The sequence below is a fragment of the Macaca fascicularis genome, chromosome 12, assembly GCF_037993035.2.
Source record: "Macaca fascicularis isolate 582-1 chromosome 12, T2T-MFA8v1.1".
Lineage (NCBI taxonomy): Eukaryota > Metazoa > Chordata > Mammalia > Primates > Cercopithecidae > Macaca > Macaca fascicularis.
Window position 1 is genome coordinate 78,607,858 of NC_088386.1, and position 15,716 is coordinate 78,623,573.

General features: G+C 39.5%; 1 non-coding gene across 1 annotated transcript; it reads right to left on the reverse strand.

Moving 5' to 3' along the window:
- Nucleotides 1-10,771: 10,771 nt before the first annotated feature.
- On the reverse strand, nucleotides 10,772-10,883 carry LOC123568171 (small nucleolar RNA SNORA77). Its single transcript, XR_006691392.2, has one exon. It is a non-coding gene; the product is annotated as a small nucleolar RNA SNORA77 (small nucleolar RNA).
- Between the last annotated feature and the right edge of the window lie 4,833 nt (nucleotides 10,884-15,716).

Sequence of the window (15,716 nt, forward strand, 5' to 3'; positions counted from 1 at the left end):
GGCCAGTTTTGGGGCCAGTTTATGGCCAGATTTTGAGAGAGCTGTTCCCAACAAAGTAGGTACCCATAATCATTCCTGTCAAACAGATGAGTGTCTAAGGTCACAGCTGGTAAGGGGAAGAGCTCACACTCTTAACCACTGGAGTATACTGATGTAGGTCGGTAGAACTGGTTTTGAGAAGATGAGAATTTCCCATTTTTCATATCTTCTATTTCTCCAATGAAATAGAAATATTTCATAATCCTAAGAGGGAGGTCATACATCAGAAAATGTTAAATGTTCATTTGTGCATGGTGTCATGTACTTAAGTGGTCAGCAGAAAAAAGCCTAGAGTCTGGAGTCAGATTAACAGAGTTGAAAACCTGGCTTTGCTACTTACAGTAGTGTGACCTTGGACACACGAATAAAGCTCTCTAATCCTCAGATTTTCATCATGAATGGGGATAATTGTACCTACCTCACTAGATTGTCATGAGGAATATATGAGATCATTTTTAGCATTTTCTTTTGTGCAGTTATACTAGCTATAAATGTTGCTTTTTATTACTACTCTTAAAGTTATTGTTATTATTATTGTCACTCCATTCTGCCCAGTTTTGTGATTTTCTATGTTGGTACATGGCTTCAGGCCCAAAGAAGATAGAAAGTTACGGATTTTTCTTTTTTTAGATAAGTGTAATGGAGGGAGAGAGTGACAAAGAAATAAGAGTAGTGACTAGAGAATAATAGCCTACTTTAAATAGCCAACACATTGTGTTTTAGCATTCAACAAAAAGAGAATTAAAAATCTACCTAAATGTATTAAATTGCTGTGCTTGATAAACTCCTATTTCAACGTAATAACTTCCAGAAATGACATTTTCACTTTCACACTAAGTACACACCATAATCATTATACTTCTAAGCCTTGATTGTGTGCAAATGTTAAGGACATTAATTTTTTTCTTATTATAAAAATATATATTATGTTAAAGTATTATAAACTCATTGTAAGATTATTTTCCCCAGTAAGACACTGCTGAAATCTAAATGTTTACAATAAGTCAGTTGTTCACTGATGTGTCAATTGAACTTTGCAGTCCCACTTAAATTAAAATCCAGGCCAAGTGCAGTGGCTCACACCTGCAATCCCAACTCTTTGTGAGGCAGAGGCAGAAGGATCACATGAGGTCAGGGGTTCGAGACCAGCTTGGGCAACATAACAAGATTCCCTCTCTAAAAAAGAATAATAATAATAATTGTAAACATTAAAATTCAGGCCAGGTACAGTGGCTCACACCTGTAATGCCAGCACTTCGGGAGGTCGAATTGGGCAGATTGCCTGAGCTCAGAAGTTTGAGACCATCCTGGGCAACATGGAGAAACCTTGTCTCTATAATAAATACAAAAGAAAAAATTAGCTGGGTATGGTGGCACGTGCCCGTGGTCCCAGCTACCTGGGAGGCTGAGGTGGGGAAGTAGCTTGATCCCAGGAGGTAGAGACTGCAGTGAGCTGAGATCGCACCACTGCACTTCACCCTAGGTGACAAAGTGAGACCCTGTCTCAAAAAAAAAAAAAAAAAAAAAAGCCAGTGTTGCTTAACTACAGTCATACAAACTAAGCTGCTACTATAAAATCATGTTTTTCTGCTTTGAAACTATGAACATACACTGCCCCACCTAGACTGTTTGCATATTAAAGTTTTACCATTTCATAGATTATTTTTAATTGCTTCAACTCATTACTCTTTGCACAAACCTTTAGAATCAGAATTTATTCACATTTTCTACAACTACTTTTTACATTTCTTATTTCCCAATGGTCTTCATTTGTGCTATATTTGAAATGAAAGGATGAACAATTTACTTTTAGTTTGTGAAGAGAGGAAACCCACATTTCCTAACTAGTGTCCAATTTATTTATTTATATAGTTGATTCTACATGTAAAATATTAGGAACACATTAAAGCAAAGTTTAGCATTAAATATGTATCTATAAATACTTTCTTATGTCACATTTTAATTATATAATTATATTACTTAAGTAGTAAACATTTGTAAGTTGATTTAAATAAAAATATGTTACCTAATATATTAGCCAAAAGTGCTAGTAGTTCTGTTATAAACTATATTAGCTAAAAATGCACCTGCTACTACATTACAGACTATGGGACTACCAAACATCAGAAGAGAACTTTGGCTGTGCAATTCTGGAAATAACAGAATTAGCTTAGCGCACCCTCCTGTTTTAAAAGAGAGTGAAAGACTTAAAGCCTGTGAATTGAGTCGGAAGAAAGGAATGAAGTGAGCCACACATCTTTATTCATTTTCCCCATGAAGTCAAAGCAGAAATAAAAACAAAGCTGAAATCATTTTTTCTTTATGCTAGTATTGGCCATTTAATTTTTGGTTACAAGTTTTCTAATTAGCTTTTTTTTTTTTTTTTGACAGAGTCTTGCTCTGTCACCAGGCTGGAGTGCAGTGGTGCTATCTCGGCTCACTGCAATCTCCACCTCCCGAATTCAAGTGATTCGCCTGCCTCAGCCTCCCAAGTAGCTGGGACTATAGGCATGTGCCACCACGCCCAGCTAATTTTTTGTATTTTTAGTAGAGACAGCGTTTCACCATGTTGGCCAGGATGGTCTCAATCTCTTGACCTCGTGATCCACCTGCCTCGGCCTCCCAAAGGGCCGGGATCACAGGCGTGAGCCACTGCGCCCGGCCTCTAATTAGCTTTGAGTAATGGATCGCCCTGTATAAATCCACTGAAGCTGTGCATCGTATCCATGAAATATATACAAATATTTTAGTACAATTTTAAATAGTTGATAGTTTAATTAAGACTATATAAAGCTCCAGAGACCCTAGATTTGAAAACATTCTGCATTGTAATGGGTCTACCAAAAATGGCATAATAGGAGCAATTGTATACCCTGGTAATCATGTGCTAAGCATCCAGGTTTAACCTGACATAAATGTTAAAAAGAAAACTTTTTATACTGGAGGTGGTGGCTCATGCCTGTAATCCCAGCACTTTGGGACGCTGAGGCGGGTGGATCACCTGAGGTCAGGATTTTGAGACCAGCCTGGCCAACATGGTGAAACCCTGTCTTTACTAAAAATAAAAATAAAAAAAAATTTTTAAAGGCAAAAAGCTTCTTAGAATGTCATCTGGATCTGTAAAAGGGCCTCTTTCCTGATGAGTTCAATGCATTACCCTATGGCAATCCTTCCCTGACAGTAATAAGGTAGCCTCCGTTATCAACATTTTATCAGAACTAAATATCCCACTGTAGATCAATTACTCAAGTTCTCTCTTTATCTGCCTCCCTCTGGCTGCCAAGCCCTTTGGCACCTCCAACAGAAAGTGGGAAGGAGAACTGAAAACATGAGGCTCAAATTGTTTTGTTTTGCTTTCATTTGAACATCTTGACTAAACAGTTTCATGTAAAAGAAGATATGGAAACTGCTGATTAGAAAAAGTCTTTTAATGGTCTGCAAGTTATCATTTGTCTACGTGTCCCTTTTTCTTATTGTTGTAAGTAATAAAGGGTTGGATGTTTCTTAATGAAATGTACAGTGTTTTAAAGAAATCCTGTGGCTTCTGCACATTACATAAGCCATAGTTAGTCTGCCTCAGAATGATTGCAGAAATATTGTAAATTTAGTCTCAGAAACTGGCTGCTAATGTAGGCCCAGCCAGCTTTTCAGCTTTCAACACTGCTCTGTGTAAAATAGCACATTTGGAAATCTGTTGCTGGTACACCCTTTTCATACCATACCCTGTTCCTAAGAGGTAAAACTTAACATGAAGAAGAAGCATAAGATATGTGATAGGGTCACAAAAACGGAAGAAGCAGCAACAGGTTCTAAAAATATTTGGTATTGGTTCAGCGTTCAAATACCTAGGCATTCATGTCTTTGAGTGTTGACAATATTCTCTCGTTAGCATAATACCTCTTCTCTTGATTTCAGTGCTAGCTGGCAAACTCCCATTCCACAGATGTACAACTGGCGTCTATTTCATCCTGCTTTTGTTTTTGTGAGGAAAAAGTTAATGTAAGGTAAATATCACCACCACCACCACCACCGTCATTATTTAATGTTAAATATCAGTTTGACACAAAGCAATGGACTTGATTACAATTATCAGAGTTAGTCAAGCTGCCTCGGATTTTTTGTGGAATGAGGTCATGTGAAAATATAATCAAACACTGTACTAGAAATAAGGAATTTTTTTTCCTTCTCTCCCTGGGAGACAGATTAGCTTAATTCATGTGAAATTGTTTCTTTTTCTCTTATGTCCTTTTCATTTCAAGAAGTATTCCTACCTTTAGTGTGAAGGGTTTATTTATTTATTTATTTATTTTTATTATTTTTTCTTTTTTGGAGACTGAGTCTCGCTCTGTCGCCCAGGCTGGAGTGCAGTGGCGCGATTTCGGCTCACTGCAAGCTCCGCCTCTTGGGTTCACGTCATTCTGCTGCCTCAGCCTCCCGAGTAGCTGGGACTACCGGTGCCCGCCACCTCGCCAGGCTATTTTTTTTTTTTTTTAGTAGAGACGGGGTTTCACCGTGTTAGCCAGGATGGTCTCGATCTCCTGACATCGTGATCCACCCACCTCGGCCTCCCAAAGTGCTGGGATTACAGGCGTGAGCCACCGCGCCGGCCTTGTTTTGTTTTGTTTTGTTTTGTTTTGAGACGGAGTCTCCCTCTGTCTCCCGGGCTGGAGTGCGCAGTGGCGCAATCTCCGCTCACTGCAACCTCCACCTCCTGGGTTCAAACAATTCTCCTGGCACAGCTTCCCAGGTAGCTGGGACTACAGGCACCTGCACCACCCCGTCTGGCTAATTTTTGTATTTTTAGTAGGGGCGGGTTTGAGACGCGGAAGCTAGTCTCAAACTCCCGACCTCAGATGATCCGCCCGCCTTGGCCTCCCAAAGTGCTGGGATTACAGACATGAGCCACTGCCTTTTAAAAACTTTTAAAAAACTTTTTATGTGAAACCCCGTCTCTACTAAAAATACAAAAAATTAGCCGGGCGTGGTGGCTGGCGCCTGTAGTCCCAGCTATCGGGAGGCTTAGGCAGGAGAATGGCGTGAACCCGAGAGGCGGAGCTTGCAGTGAGCTGAGATCGTGCCACAGCACTCCAGCCTGGGAGACAGAGCGAGACTCCATCTCAAAAAACAAAACAAAACAAAACAAAACAAAAAAACTGTTTATTACTGAGAATTTCAAACACGAAAAGAGTAAATAGAAGAGTATATTAACTTCCCATGTAATGATCACCCAACTTTGACACTTAATGACATTTTTCCAAACCGGAATGTGAAAGGTTTGTCCACAATCTAAACCGGAAGTCTTATTTATGCTAAAATAATACATTAGAATAAAAACTAATATAAGTAATAGTTAGAAACTTTTTGTTTTCGTTTTTCTTTCTTTTTTTTTTGAGACAGAATCTCGCTCTGTCCCCCAAATTGGAGTGCAGTGGTGTGATCTCAGCTCACTGCAACCTCCACCCGCCAGGTTCAAGAGATTCTGGTGCCTCTGCTTCCCGAGTAGCTGGGACTACAAACGCACACCACCACTCCTGGCGCAATAGTTTTTGTTTGTTTGTTTGCTTGCTTGCTTGCTTGTTTGTTTTTGAGACGAAGTCTTGCTCTGTCGCCCTGGCTGGGGTGCAGTGGCTGGAGTGCAGTGGTGTGATCTTGGCTCACTGCAGCCTCTGCCTCCCGGTTAAAGTGATTCCCCTGCCTCAGCCTCCTGAGCAGCTGGATTACAGGTGCACACCACCATGCCCAGCTAATTTTTGTATTTTTACTAGAGACGGGGTTTCACCATGTTGGTCATGCTGGTCTCGAACTCCTGACCTTGTGATCTGCCCACCTCGGTCTCCCAAAGTGCTGGGATTACAGGTGTGAGCCACCGTGCCCAGCCATTTTTTTTTTTTTTTTTTAGGACAAGGCCTTGCTATGTTGCCCACTCTGGAATACACTGGCTATTCACAGGCTCACTGCAGCCTCAAATTCCTAGCCACAAGCAGTCCTCCCTCCTCAGCCTCCCAAATAGTTAGGACTACAGATGTGGCAAGCTAGACATTTTCACATTTCTTAATGGTAATTTTAATCAACATTTTAAAAAGAGGAGATGGTAAGAATAAATATCAAAGTGACACTCTTGGCAATAGCCAAACCAAGGAGTAAAACATGTCTATCAAACTGAACCTAAGCTAACAGCATGTGATATCATAATTATATGAGGAGTGCTTCCTAAATCCTGGTTTCTCAGAGAAGTAAGTGAAGAACGTACCCAGTGCTTTCATTTTGCTGAGTCACCATGTTGAAAGAGAGAACCATCAACCACTTACTGAATGAATCACTTTTATTTTTCTTCCAAGTAATTCACTCTTCTTTAAGAACTGGCAGGCATGAAGCTACCAGGACTTGTGCTGTCTGTCTTGTCAACAATAATATTCACCCAGGGATTACAGAAATGCTCTGAATAATAACATAGATTAGACACAATCTAAATTCTCATAGTAGGAAAGAGTTACAGGAGTTACAGTACATCTACACCAAGAAATTTCAAAATAATTGTATGCCCATGAAAGAAAATGTAGATAGGCAGGTCTTAGTAAAAGTAATGTATACCTACCTCTTTAAAGTGTTCTAGGGTCATAACCAAAAAGATTATGTTATTCAGACAAATGGGCCTTCTGAGAGGTATATCCATTTTTGATCTGACAAGGGATCAGGACAAGACAGGCATAGTGATCTCAAGTTCCACTTGGCCTGTGGACAATGACTGATTGAGTTGGACTTTTGAGGTACAAAATCCAGACTAATTTATGGGAACCAAAATGAAGTTGCACTTGAACTGTTTTATATCTTCTGTGGCACTTTAATGAAAACCATGCACTGAAGAGCCCTTTGCCTAAACCATCCCATTCACAGGCATTCTATGGTGCTGCTCTACTCCTTTGAAATCCCCAACATTCTTTGCTTCAGCCAAAAAATGTAGTGGCACTGACTGCAGAGGGCGGCATTTTAAATGTACTTATGTCCAAAAGGTAGATGCAAATGCTCCAAACCCCCCTTTCCCTTTGTTAGCATGGATTAGGTCAGTAGGCAGCCTTGTATTGAGGAGGAAGGTATAAGAGGAGTTAGTCTGTTTGCAGGTGGGTCTGGTGGGTCTGGAGTTGGGAAAAGAATAACAGTGGTAGTCTTGGTCTGGCCAGAATGTGCTGTAAAAAGTTCTCTATGCCCTGATAAGAGAAGGAGGAAGTTCTCTGTAAGGTCCTCTGAGCTGGCCACACCATGGCCAAGCCATCGTGACATTCCCCTGGCCTTGTGATAATGTACTTTGTGATACTCCCCATCCTTGTGAATGTACTTTGTAACATTCCTCCCCGCCCTTGTGACAATACACCCTCCCTGCCCTTGAGAATGTACTTTGTAACATCCATCCCCTGCCCTCAAATAATTGCTCCTGACTCCACCGCCTATCCCAAACCTATAAGAACCAGTGATAATCTCACCACCCTTCGCTGACTCCTTTCTCAGACTCAGCCCCCCGGCACCCAAGTTAATAAACAGCCCTGTTGCTCACACTAAGCCTGCTCAGGTGGTCTCTTATACGGATGCTAGTAACATTCTCCTTCCCTGAAGAAGAGCAGAAGGAGAGAACTTATCAGCATTCAGGAATGCTATGAGAGAAGATGTGGCACTCCAAAGGCAGGAAACCATTTCAAAGAAATGTACTCAGAGTTGGGCGGTCAATAAGGATTGCTCTCAAAGGAAAAAGATGGTGTCACAATTCTGCCAAAGGCTGCTCCGAAAAAATCGTTTACCCTTATAAAAATAAAGCGGCCAGGTGTGGTGGCTCACGCGTGTAATCACAGCACTTTGGTGGGCGGATCACGAGGTTAGGAGATCAAGACCATCCTGGCCAACATGGTGAAACCCTGTCTTTACTAAAAATACAAGAAATTAGCCGGGTGTGGTGGTGCACGCCTGTAGTCCCAGCTACTCAGGAAGCTGAGGCAGGGGAATTGCTTGAATACAGGAGGCGGAGATTGCAGTGAGCCGAGATCGCACCACTGCACTCCAGCCTGGAGACAGAGCAGGACTCTGTCTCAAAATAATAATAATAATAACAACAATAATAATAATGGCTTATGTTCTCCCTATCCCTCTAAATCTTGGAACATAGATAATTTAATGGCACTGGGAGTTGCAGTGTTAGGGGGAGTGGTAGAGCTATGAAACCCAAGGAGTTAGCTTTCCATTTCCCAGGAGCTGAAGAGGGCTGGGTAGAATCAGCCCTGCTTTTTACCATTCTCTTCATTGACATCTATTCTGCCCCTGTTCACTTCAGGATCACAAAGGCTTTCCTGCTCTCTTAGAGTCTGACATCGAAACCCCAGCAGAGGCAATGTGGAGGGGTATGTGATGGATGAGCATCTTTAAAATTACAGAAAGGGGTTCCCCCATCTTGAGAACACTTTTCAATCTATCCTCCTTTGGGAAAATTAAGATATTCTAAACTTTAAGAAAATGCTGCCAACTTTAATAGGAAAAAAAGACTAAATTATTTGGAATTTATGGGAATGCAATCCAGTTATGATGGTAAATAGCTTTTTTTTTTTTTTTTTTTTTTTTTGAGATGAAGTCCCACTCTTTTCGCCCAGGCTGGAGTGCAATGGAGCGCTATTGGCTCACTGCAACATCCACCTCCCGGGTTCAGGCGATTCCACTGCCTCAGCCTCCTGAGTAGCTGGGATTACAGGCATGTGCCACCATGCCCAGCTAATTTTGTATTTTTAGTAGAGACGTGGGGGAGGGGTTTCACCATGTTGGCCAGGCTGGTCTCAAACTCCTGGCCTCAGGCGATCCATCCACCTCGGCCTCTCAAAGTGCTGGGATTACTATTTACCCGGCCCAGTAAATAGTTTTAAAAGTCTCTTTTATTTAACCTAACAAGGGGCTAAGATTGCCTAACTTAAGTTTCAGTTGTTTTTATTTCCCCTGCTTACCTTCTCATAATAGTTCGAGTGGAGAAATCATAAAATCATAAGTTTAGACCTAAAAAAGGCCTCAGAGATAATTTCTTCCCCTTCATTTTATAGATAAGAAATCTCAGACCTGACATGGTAGCTCACACCTATAATCTCAATGCTTTGGGAGGCCAAGATAAAAGAATCATTTAAGCCCAGGAGTTGGAGACCAGACTGGGCAACACAGTAAGATGCCCCATCTCTAAAAATTAAAAAAAAAAAAAAAAAAGAAAGAAATTTGCCAGGCACAGTCGTGTGCACCTATAGTCCCAGTTAACTTAGGAGGCTGAGTCAGGAGAATCCCTTGAGCCTGGGAGTTCAAGGTTGCAATAACCTATGATCTTGCCACTGCACTGCAGCCTAGGTGACAGTGAGACCCTGTCTCAGAAAAAAAAAAGAAATCTCAGAAAGGATAAATAGCTACATGTAGGAAGTCAAAAAGTTGCAGGAGAAACATTAAGTATAGATAATTCATAAAATAAAAATCAGATCCATGAAATCCTGAGTTTGTTGTAGAAAATGTCATTACACTTAACCGTATTTTCTCTGCAGATCTGAATATGTGTTTGTTGTCTCTATTTTTGTTGGTTAAAGAATGGATCAAGGTTTTCCAAAATTGTTTTTTGTTGCCACAGTGGAAATCTACAAAAATGGGTAATAGGCTATTTTGGGACCATTGTTCAGAAGTGCATTTATCTTAGAAATGGTTACCATGGAGATGAGCACACGTTGTATGACTCTACAGCTTGCAAGTTAGAGTCATCTATGCTACTAAGACATAAATAGCTATATACACACACAGATGCACAAGAGCTCATGCACACATGCACAATAAAGTTATGTTGTTCCTCTTTTTGTAAAATAATAATAAAATTCCATGTAGTGCTGAACTTTGGTGGTGGAAGGGTCTGCAAATTGTAGACATTTTAAAATGTAATATTGTATGATGATATAAAAACCACTTTTTAAAAACATCATAAAGTAGTCTGAATCAAGTTTAAAGAGTAACAACATACTTAACAAGTAAAATAAATAATAAGAACATGTTTCTTAGACATCACTGCTTCTTAAAGTAGAAATATAAAAATCAAAAGTAAAAACAAACTCAGAATATATTACAAGAAGTTCTTGAGTTATTTTTCCCAAAGCACTCAATATTGGGCATAGGTATTTACCTAATTTCTCTCTCCCTCTCTAGCTAGTTAGGTACTTTCTTTCTTCTTTCTTTCTTTTTCTTTCTTTCTTTCTTTCTTTCTTTCTTTCTTTCTTTCTTTCTTTCTTTCTTTCTTTCTTTCTTTCTTTCTTTCTTTCTCTTTCTTCCTTCCTTCTTTCTTTCTCTTTCTTTCTTCTTTCCTTTTTCCTTCTCTTTCATTCGTTCATTCGTTCCCCTTTTTTGTTTTTTTATTGAAACGGGGTCTCACTCTGTCGCCCAGGCTGGAGTGCAGTGGTGCGATCTCCGCTCACTGCAACCTCTGCCTCCCGGGTTCAAGCAATTCTTCTGCCTCAGCCTCCCAAGTAGCTGGGACTATAGGCGCCCGCCACCACGCCCGATTGTTTTTGTATTTTTAGTAGAGACAGGGTTTCACTGTGTTAGCCAGGATAGTCTCGATCTCCTGACCTCGTGATCCACCCACCTTGGCCTCCCAAAGCGCTGGGATTACAGGCGTGAGCCACCACGCCTGGCCTTGTTTCCCTTTTTTGCTTGGATTTTTCTTTTTCTTCAGGAATGTTTGCCCCTCTGTGTCCCCAGGCAGCTACATCACCCTAGAGAGGCCAAAATGGTCACAGCACCCTGGAATGCTCACTGGCAGACAGAAAAAGCACCCGCTGGATGCTGAGTGAGTCTGCAAAAAAATAAATGTTTTCACATGTGTAAATTCCCAAGAGACTAGCTACTTTCAGTGATAACTTGCAGAGATCACAAAGGCATATATTCTGATAAAGTTAATTTGCTTTAATATTTTTACCTTTTTCTTTACATTTTATAATGGATGTTTTCAAATTTTCAAACGAAAAATGAAAGGATAATAAAATTAAGCCCCTTCCCATGTACCCATCACCCAGCTTCAATACTTATCAACGTATGGCTAATTCTGTTTGGTTTACAACCCTCCTTCCCCCATCGTTTTAAATCAAATGCAAAATATTGTAATAACAACTCTTTTGAATAACTGAACTCGTCAATAAGAAACCTTTTTTCCTCCACAATTTGGAGTTTTTTTCTATTTTCCCTGGAAACTTCAAAGGCTTCATTGTGTATAGGGTGCAATGCGGGTGCACTAAATTCAGTAGTGTAAGTAATAATAACTAGAATAATAATAATAATAATGCTTTCTCCATCATGCAAGTGATTAAATACACCAATGATTTAGCCACATTTAGCTTTGAAGCTACATGCCATCGTTCATCTATTTCTTGTGTGAAAAGCAATCTTTTCTCATGCACCAGAGTTAATTTTTTCAAGACTAATTACTGCAAATGTATTTAAGCATATCTTTAAAGTAAGCCATGTACTTTGACTTGTTTTATAGAATCACAAGAATAAACAAAATAAATAAAAAAAAATAAATGTTTTCTGCTTTTTTTAAGACAGCGATTTTAATACATCTGATTAGTAAACAAACACCTTATAATAGCTAAAGAGTACACAAAAAGTACAACTATAAAACAACTAGTCATTTTTTACGATCTTTTCATTAAAAATAGCCATGTATGGGCTGCGTGTGTTGGCTCACACCTGTAATACCAGAGCTTTGGGAGGCTGAGGTGGGCAGATCACTTGAGGCCAGGAGTTCGAGACCATCCTGGCCAACATGATGAAACCCTGCCCTGTCAGTAATAAAAATACAAAAATTAGCCACGTGTGGTGGCACACGCCTGTAATCCCAGCTACTCAGGAGCTCAGGAAGCTGAGATGGAAGAATCGCTTGAACCTGGGAGGCAGAAGTTTCAGTGAGCCAAGACTGCACCTCTGCACTCCAGCCTGGGTGACAGAGTGAGACTCTGCCTCAAAAAAAAAAAAAAAAAAAAAGTCATGTATGATTTCTCAGTATATGCTGCCATTTTCAAACTTAAGCATCATTAGTTTTAGAGAGAAAATCACAAAATACAAAACCTAGGTCAGCAAAAAAGCTGATTATATAACCTTTATTTGTTTTCATTTTAGTGCTCTTATCACACTGCCTTCTAGAATTTCAGTACTGAATAACTTGTGAAATTTTTCCCCTAAATTTGTCCATCTAATATGGCTTATTTTCAAATGAAATATTATTTATCAATGTATTAATAAGTAGATCCAAGCCTTTAAAAATAAATATAAAGTTTTAAAATCTTAATCTTTTAAATCTGTCTTGGGAAGTAAAAGATTTTTAATGGGCCGGGCGTGGTGGCTCAAGCCTGTAATCCCAGCACTTTGGGAGGCCGAGACGGGCGGATCACGAAGTCAGGAGATCGAGACCATCCTGGCAAACACGATGAAACCCCATTTCTACTAAAAAAAATACCAAAAACTAGCCGGGCGTGGTGGCGGCGCCTGTAGTCCCAGCTACTTGGGAGGCTGAGGCAGGAGAATGGCGTGAACCCGGGAGGCGGAGCTTGCAGTGAGCTGAGATCCGGCCACTGCACTCCAGCCCGGGCGACAGAGCAAGACTCTGTCTCAAAAAGAAAAAAAAAAAAGATTTTTAATGTAGAATGAGAGACCCCTCAGAAATCAGAAAAAATATCTTTTCACTCTACGTAGCCTCATCTAGATTAATTAATATGTCTTTAAATAACCATTGTTTGAAAAGAGCTGGCGTTTCACCTTTATGTATAGCTCTAGTGCTTCTAGCATTTAACTATTCATCATTATGAAATATCTACATAAATACTTTCAGGAAAATATACAGTTTTTTAGGAATATTTCCAGTAAAAAAGTTACAGGGGACTCCTGACTCAATTGAAAAGGAAAGGATTGAAGATTAAAATAGAGACATGTCATATTGCATTGGACCAGTTGATTATCCTAAAGAATACTGACACCACAATAAATTTTGAGGGTAAGTGCTATAGCTTTCTAATTCATCAATTAAAAATCCAGAAATAGGGATGCTTTCCTTAATCAACTGGATCAGTTGATGTTTAATCCAAACATTTTCTCAGCTTCTTGGATATTATTCTGTTGTTGTCTCTACCAGTACATAAGACAGTGCATTCAATAACTTTATTACGCACCATATCCTTTTAGTCGACATAAAAGTACTTCTTTTAAACTTCAAGATACATTCCCTATTATTTTGAATATCCTAGGATTTTATTAATTTAGTTCACGTTATCCATATTATTCCTGATTCTTTAAAACAATTTGATCATATTTCTTCCCAGCTTTTTATTATTTTAAATTAAGTCATATGTTTTATATTAATAAGTATTATTAATAATTAATAGCATTTTAAAGGAGGAGGATAGATTCCTAGAAGAAGGTAGGGAGGTCAACATTATCTGAAAATGACACTCTGGAAGTGAATTTTCCGTCATGGACAGTCTAGTACTTTCCGGACACAACCTCCAGCTGCCTCTAGTTATACGCCATCATATCTTTTCAAGCTCTTTAATTTGGCAGCTCTTCTACCACCCTATTTAAGTCGTTCTATGAAAAATCATCAGCTGATCTCATTGTATCATGTCAATTTAACTTGTCTTCATTCTCTGTATTCTGACTTCTCTGTAACTTTTTACACCACTGAACAACTTTTCTTTTTCTTTCTTTCTTTTTTTTTTTTTTGAAATTCTATTTACTTTTGAATACATGGTTTAGGCTTTCACTGGTTTCTATAACTTCTCTTTATTTATTTATTTTTTTCATGTTTCATTTCTTTTCAAAACTCCAAATTTTGTTCCCTAAACCATCGTCCCTTCCTGGGCTTTCTGTAAACTGGCTCCTTTGAGAAGTTCATATCTTCTCATTCAGCCATCACCTTTATGTGAATGACCTCAACTCAACTCAGATATCCTGGCTTCATCACTCATTCATCCATCCATGAAATATTTATTGAATGCTTACAATGTGGCAAGCACTAAATAGATAAGTTGGGCTACTCAGCACCCTGGAAAAACACAGCTCATAGTCCTTTTAATACTAGTGTCCAAATTTCCCTAGCTAGAAATTGTCAAGTCATTTTTGATGACCCTCTTTCTTTAATCCCTAAATAAATTTTTAAAAATAAGTTTTCATTATTTTTATTAAAAATTGGCTTTTGGTTGGACATGGTGACTCATGCCTGTAATCCCAGCATTTTGGAAGCCTGAGGCAGGAGGATCACTTGAGGCTAGGAGTTAGAGATTAGCAAGGGGAAACACTGTGAGACTTTGTCTGTGAAAAAATTTTCAAAATTGTATTATTTAAAAGTACTTTATAGGTCATCATTCTTATGGGCTTCAACATGATTCAAGTTGTCAAATCCCTTGTACCTTCATTACTATCTTAGTTTCCTGATTGGTCCTCTGACTTATTTTCTTCAGCTTGTATAATGTTTTTTATCATGTTATTCTTAATGTTTATAAAACACTATAAGCCCAAAAATCTCCACCTGGTTTTTGAAGCTTACATAATCTAGATCCACCATGCTGCGTAAATTTTATTCCCAACATACACCCTTCTTAAAGCTCAGATGTTTCCCCACAAACACATATTACTTTTAACTTCTATTATTTGCTAATACCTGTGACTCTTTTTTTCTGGGTTGATTTTTTTCCTCTTCCAAATGGAATTGTAAACATCTGAATGCCAAAATCTAGTTTTAATTGTTGAATTGTATCAATTCTAAAATGCACATTTCTTGCATTATTAACTTCCTGAAAATGAGGGTGTATCTTTTAATCAATAATGTCTTAAACATTTTAATACAGTTCAATTGGTAATATTTATTTATTTATGTTTTTCGTGGTACATAAAATAATAGTGTCCATAATCAATGGCATTTTAAATTCAATGAAATGCCTTTTTTTTTTTTTTGCACCTTGATAGTCTTTAATGGAGTATTTAGCTCTTTGCAGACACTCCAAAAAAGTTTGTTGGTTGATTGTATGGTTTTGAAGCATAAGTGGCTGCCATAAAGATAACCTGCATGTCTAGCATATACCTAATTTCAAAATTAAATTTTAAAATGGTTTGTTTTCTGAAGTGAAGTAGAAAAATAATTAGATAATTATTGATGGCAGCAGTGGCCCATCTGGAGCAACAGCTGTGAAGATGCTGGCTGCAGGAGGGATAGGGGGTGGTGGCTGGTGTTGTGTGTTCTGCGGAGCAGCATAAGCCAGGAACAGGTATGAGACCTGCCCTCTATTGAGTTGGCAGGGCAGGAGCCCTGCACTCCCAGGCACAGTTGCAGCTGCACAGCTGTGGCTCTGAACCCAGAAAGGGTTCTTACAACCTCAGAAGTGCCTGCTGTCTGGCCTCCCACTGTCTGGCCTCTGCCTGCTCCTGGTGCCCACTCTAGTGCAAGCCTGGGTGCTGTCACAACCCAGCCAGGTGTGCATGTGTTCAGGTCAGTGCTGACATGCCAGCCCCCTACCACCTCAGCTCTCTTGGGACTTTGGGCACAGACAATAATGGGAGGGCAGTCGGGGGTGCTGAGGGAAGCTTGGCGTGGGCCTGCAGGCACCATTGGGCAATAACAGCCTGGGCACTGTGGATAGCATGTT